Raw genomic sequence first — 5,994 nt, 5'->3', positions numbered from 1 at the left:
GCCTGCTGTAAAAGCGACCCAGAGTGCATTTTTATGCTTCAAGTCTATTTATTTCCATTTTAATTGTGTAATTACAGTGATTGTGTTGTGTTGGTCTCTGCACTGTCGAAACAGGGGTGACCTCTTCTCATTACTGTGCCCAGAAACTCATTCCAGAGTATTTTTCTGAATGGTTCATACCATTATCAGTAGTGACAACTATTCCATGACATGTGCAGGTCAGCTGCTGTAACAGATATGGTCAGAATGTAAAGCAAAATGAAGATTCTCATAACACAGATGAATGAAAAGCAAACTTTTGCCAAGCTTTACAGATTATTGTCATGATTTGGTTTGTTTGGTTTTGTTATTTCCTGTTTTATGTTGAAGGTTTGCCTCATGTGTCATTTTTGCTTTACTTCCTGTGTTTTCCTGCCATTGTAATTGTTGATTTGTGTCACCTGTCCCTCCTTTGTTTCACCTGTGCTCTCTTTGCTAGACTGTCGTCTTACCTCTTGTGTCATGCATCCCTGCTCTCTGTAAATGCTTCCCTGTGCTTCCTGAGATTTTGGACTTTTGCTATATGTTTCCCTGGACTTTGCTTGATTTCTCATTTTTGGACTTGTGCTCCTTTTGTTGGATTTATTTGCCAATGTGGACTGTTTACGTTGGCACTGACTCTCACCTGCCTCCACTTCCTGTAAGTCTTGATTTTCTTTGTCACTGATTTAAATTCATGAAAATGCACCAGCTCTGCATTCTGGGTTCAATCCCTTGTTCATCTGTGACACGTTACAACAGTTAAACCAAACAACCCCAAATGATTCAGTCTGCTCTGTGTTTGCCTTCACATTGTTATATCCATATTGCTATGAGTTATGGCTAATTGTCTGAGCAAAGTTCACATCCCAAAGTGAACTCTCTGGAAGTCTGCCGAAAGTCAGTTCAGTCCTTGTGGACATGATGAATTGTCGATATGGACAGTCCTCATATCAGATAGTTGGATTTAGCCTAAATAAGTCTTTGTGTGCCTGAGTTATAGATGCCAGTTAGAAAACATTATACCATTTACACAAACAACACTGCAAAGCTGAGTAATATGCTTACAGACTTTTACTCTTGAATATTCTTGTATTTTGGGGGATGGTGTTCTAACAGGCTATTTTTTTTGCTGATCATTGATCATTAGACCTTTATGATGAATTTGGACAAAGTTTTCAAGGATATACTACACTGTTGGACTGCCAGTTGACTTTAAAGGTAGGGTATGCCACATATTCAGGTCTTGAATGTATACTGTGCTGTGTATTGAGTAGTAAAAAGTTAACTGGCCAGTGCAGAGTGTTGCCAGATGACGCTGCATTGTGCTGTAGCATAACATTTGTTTTTTAATGGCTTTACTGACTCAACTAAGGTCTTGTCTAAAGGAATCAGTTTACTTTGTCTTCATTCAGTGTTCCTGTTATTCTGAACATGGCCTTAATTTAACAGTTTTTGCTCTACTTTGAGCTGAATGCTAATGTTATCACACTGAGATAGCATGTTAGCACATTAGCACTGAACGTAGAGCAGAGCTGAGGCAGATGGGGATTCAGTTTTACAAGTGGTCTTTCATAAACTCAGGTGTTTCATTTGACTGGTGGTATTAGATGAAATGTCAGAGGATCACCAAAGTTATTATATCTTCTGTCTGGAGATCATAAATGTCTGTATCTATATTTCAGGGCTATCCAGCCAGTAATTGTTGAGATATTTCACTCAAGATTAAAGTATTGGCCCAACACTCCCAAGGTGCCAGACTGGCTGAGATCAAGCTGGAGTCATCAGCACCATGACTGATCAGCTATGATTGTGGCTGCCATAAATGTGCTTCATTTTTCATCGCGCCATCATTACACTTGAAACAGCCACCACAAATTGCCTTTAGGAGCGTATTGTGGCTGATGTTCAGCTCTGGGCTCTGCGTGGTTATTTCTTTCTCACTTTGATGGTCAAAACCAAGATGCTGTGTGTTGTGATGTTCCACCTCCAGTAATTTATGTCTTGCAATTTTCTCTTGGGTGTTTGCGTTGATCCTGTCCCTGGGTGAAGCAGTTTAATCTGAAATGAGTCCTGATCCACACAGGTCTTACAGACAAGTTTGAACCACCAAAACTGTGTATGGCAAGTTGTTCCCACCAACAGCAATTGTGCAAATCTGAAATCATTGTAAATATGGACTCCACCAGGAATCATAAAAGGATGTAGTAACAGGAAAGTGACTGACCCTAAAAGTTTTCTTTTTAAAAGTCATTCTACTCACGTTCTTTAAGGTATCAACGTTTTCATGGAAATATGCTTTAACTCCTGATGTTTAGATTTGACCTCAAGATAAATTCAATTAAAATAGGCCCACATTAATACACGTAGACACAATCATCTTTAAAAGACTGATAAAAAGTAAATTGTCTTTGCAACAGGGGCAGGAGATAAAGGAAGCCTATAGGTTGTTAAACATTGATTATCAGGGAATGCAGCGACCAGGAAGCACTTAACTTTTAATTTGTGTTGTCACAAACTAAGTATGTGGACGAATAATGTACTTCCTGCTTGGTAGTATTCATTATTGTCACCATTCATGTTTCCTGCCCCATCTCTAGTTTTTAGTGATGATGCTGCATTCCCAGATCAAAGCAATTATTTTGGTGAGCAATGCGTTATCATAGCTGATAGAACTATGCTCAGTTATGTGTTTAAAGTGGATGTGGTTACATGGATGGCTCAGTCTGAACAGTGATTTTTAAAAAAGCTTTTACTTGGTTGTATTTAGAGTGGCTACCCTCTTCAATGGGTCTTTCTCTGGAGATATTTCATAAGGAGGTGAGAATAATAAAGCACTAGCTGTATCTGTAACACCAGCTGTATAACCAATAAATCAATAGGTTAGACTGACACTGAATTGATGAACAATCTCACTACAAGGTAAGAGGAGACTTAGTCATTGTACACAATCTTCCACAGTGGATGAAGTTTGCCCAGTGGTCTCTTTAAATCAGCGCTAAGTTTTTTGGCCGCTTTGGGGCAGCAGAAGCAACATTGACACATCATCAGCTTTTAAGTGAACTTGTTAGCCAACAGTTGCTTATTTACACATCCAGCAGATATGGAGCATCATTTGGAGTCCTGTGTCTGTCCACCTGATGAACTAACTTAAGTGCAATATTCACTCTCTTTTAGCTCTGTTTTTGGTCTCTACCAAATCTTGAGAGAACTGTTTACCCCTTTAGCTGCTAAATGCTCCACTGTGCTCACCGGCTTGTTTCTGTCTGCAGATCGTACCAGACAGATAAACAATGAGCTGAAACTCACTATAATACTCTGAAAAGGCAAGGGAAGCTTCAGATTCAGGATGGTCACTCAGCAGGTACAGCTACACTTCAATAATCAGCTACTGCTCGTTATGTAGAATTATAAGGTTTAAGAGTGGGCTGAGACCACACGACTTCAGCATACTTTACCATTTTTATAAATAATATGCCATGCAGGCAAGTATCATATCGACAATCCACTGAACTGAACTTTAGATGTCATCAATATAAAATATACAATAATCACATCATTTCCAGCTAGTTTTAACATATAAACCTTCACAGTATTGAACTATTCAGTATGAATCTGTTGTATTAAAACTGCCAGGGCCCGCTCATAAAAGCCAAATTCTCTGCCAGGTATTTTCCTCTGTTGCCTGGATTGCCTGAGGTCAAGAATGAACTTAAAATCTGAGCTAACATAAAGTAAAATATTACCTTTACAGTCTGCATAAAGGTATCCAGAGTTCATTTAAAAAATGTTGAGTGGAGGTTTGCTCACCGCTTTTTGAGCATGTAAAAGCCTTTTGACATGAAAAGGATTTCAAAAGCTGGAACATAAGTGCTTTTTTTTTTTTTTTTGACAAATGATCTGACTGTGATGAAAGAGAATGGTTTACAATAGAGGCTGTGTCCTACTTTATTTATAGATATCTTTGTGCCGATGCACAGAGCGATAATAGTAACACCAGTAACACTGTGGATGCTGCTTGTCTGGTGGCTCTTGTCTTAAAGAGAGCAGTTGTTTCAGAGAGAACTGGTAGGAAAGGCCGCATGAAGAATGATGAACAGCAGAAGACAACCTGGCATGAGCACAGTGTTCAGTTCATCTCTGCATTCAACCGTCTGACCCTGATGTGCTCAGGAGGAATTCAAGGTCTGAAAGAGAAGCAGGATTTGAAACGTTGGCTGAAGCAGGTGGCCAGATTGTAGAAAGAGAAGATGGCAGCCTGTTGGCTCAGCGGTTCAACCTTCTGATAACATTTTCCCTGCAGCTGCACCATTTGGGCTTTGATTCTTTTTCCATTATAGTTTGTTAACAGTGGTGCCACAAATGTCCTAGTGGCATGAGCCAAGAACCCTCGCTGCCCAACCAAATTTCACACTGCCAGGACAAAATGAATGCACACTCTTTCAGAGACGCTTATCTCAACCGTGCTGAGTAGAGTTTTGTATATTAGTGGGGTGAATTTGGGTGATGTGGGACTCTTTTTAGTAGATTCTACAGTAGATTAACAAAGGAAACCTGTTAACTCAGTCCAGTGATGTTTCTGACTCATTTCAGGCCTTAACATTCGTTTTGTTGGAAGCGGGAATGCACCTTTTTTTTGTTTTTCTTTTTTAATTTTAGAAGCTACACTCCTTCAAACATATCATGACCCTCACTCTGTCTCTGACAGTCTGTTCAGGTTATGGAGGACAGCTTGTATGCAAACCAAGAAACAATTGACCATGTGATTCAAAGAAGAAAAACATTATAGGAGCTATTCATTTCAAATATTTTGGCACTATAGGCCACTTCAACTATCAGATTTCAGAAGCCAGATGCCAGAAACATGACTCCAAATGAATGCTCGTGTTGCTCGGTGTGCTGGATGTTTAAATGGGCAACAGTAACTCTAAAGGTCAATATCGCTGCCCTCAAGTGGCCAAAAAGAAATCAATTAATTCTGCTTTAATCAAACTTTTCTTGAAAGTAATATGTTAGTGGTGTTTTATGCTGTTAAAATGAAGCACATTCCAATATGAGGCACAAATTACTTACGCTCATGAAAAATATACACGTACTATGTGTGTTTGAGATTCAGCGGTGGGAGGCAGAACCGAGCGAAACACCATTAAGCTCAATGAATTTATACATAAACCTGAGCAGATTGACACCTAAAGAAACCTGGTCGTGCATCACCTAAAGAGGATCAGTGACTCAGTTAGATAAGATTCTTAAAAGAAATTTAGTACTTTATCATCCTCTATCAGCAATCACTGAGGTGCAGCAGCAGCACTGCGTATGGCAAACTGCAATGCACAGAAGGAGAAAATATGCATTCACAAAATGAACTAGGGAGGTATAACAAATTAGAGTATTGATGCAACAGAAGAAGTGAAGAGGTAATTTGTTCCAGTGTCAAATATACTGCTGAGTGATATGCTGTTTTTTTATTTTAATTTTAATTTTTTTTGCTTCAAAGCAAAATGTGTTGCAATCCTTTTCCATGTAATAACTGAAATTATTAAACAGGCTTAGTCAGACGAGAATGACTAAAATAACATGTTTTTCATCCCATAAAGGAAATGACCAAACAGTATTTTTATTTTATTTATTTTTTTTAAATCCACGTTGATTCTCAAGAAATATAAACGCCTGTTTCGTTTAAAAGGTTAATTTTCCATTGCTTGATTAGAGGTGACATAACTCTGATAGCCCTGTATTTATAAATGTAATTAATGCTTAACAGGGAGATAATGAATCTGTATTTTCTTCTTTTGGGAGTAAGGAGCCGGATTCATGGTCACAGTGACGTTTCCAATACAAAGAAGTAAATTCAAAGATAGGATATCTTTATGGTGAAGCTGCAGAGTGATAAATGGTGTGTATTAGCTTCAGACTGGGCTGCCAGGAGCCACTATGGCTGAGGCAAACTGGACTTTTAACCTTCCTGACATTATT

This window comes from Chaetodon auriga, chromosome 5 (assembly GCF_051107435.1).
Source record: "Chaetodon auriga isolate fChaAug3 chromosome 5, fChaAug3.hap1, whole genome shotgun sequence".
NCBI lineage: Eukaryota > Metazoa > Chordata > Actinopteri > Chaetodontiformes > Chaetodontidae > Chaetodon > Chaetodon auriga.
This window is presented reverse-complemented; position numbering follows the sequence as displayed.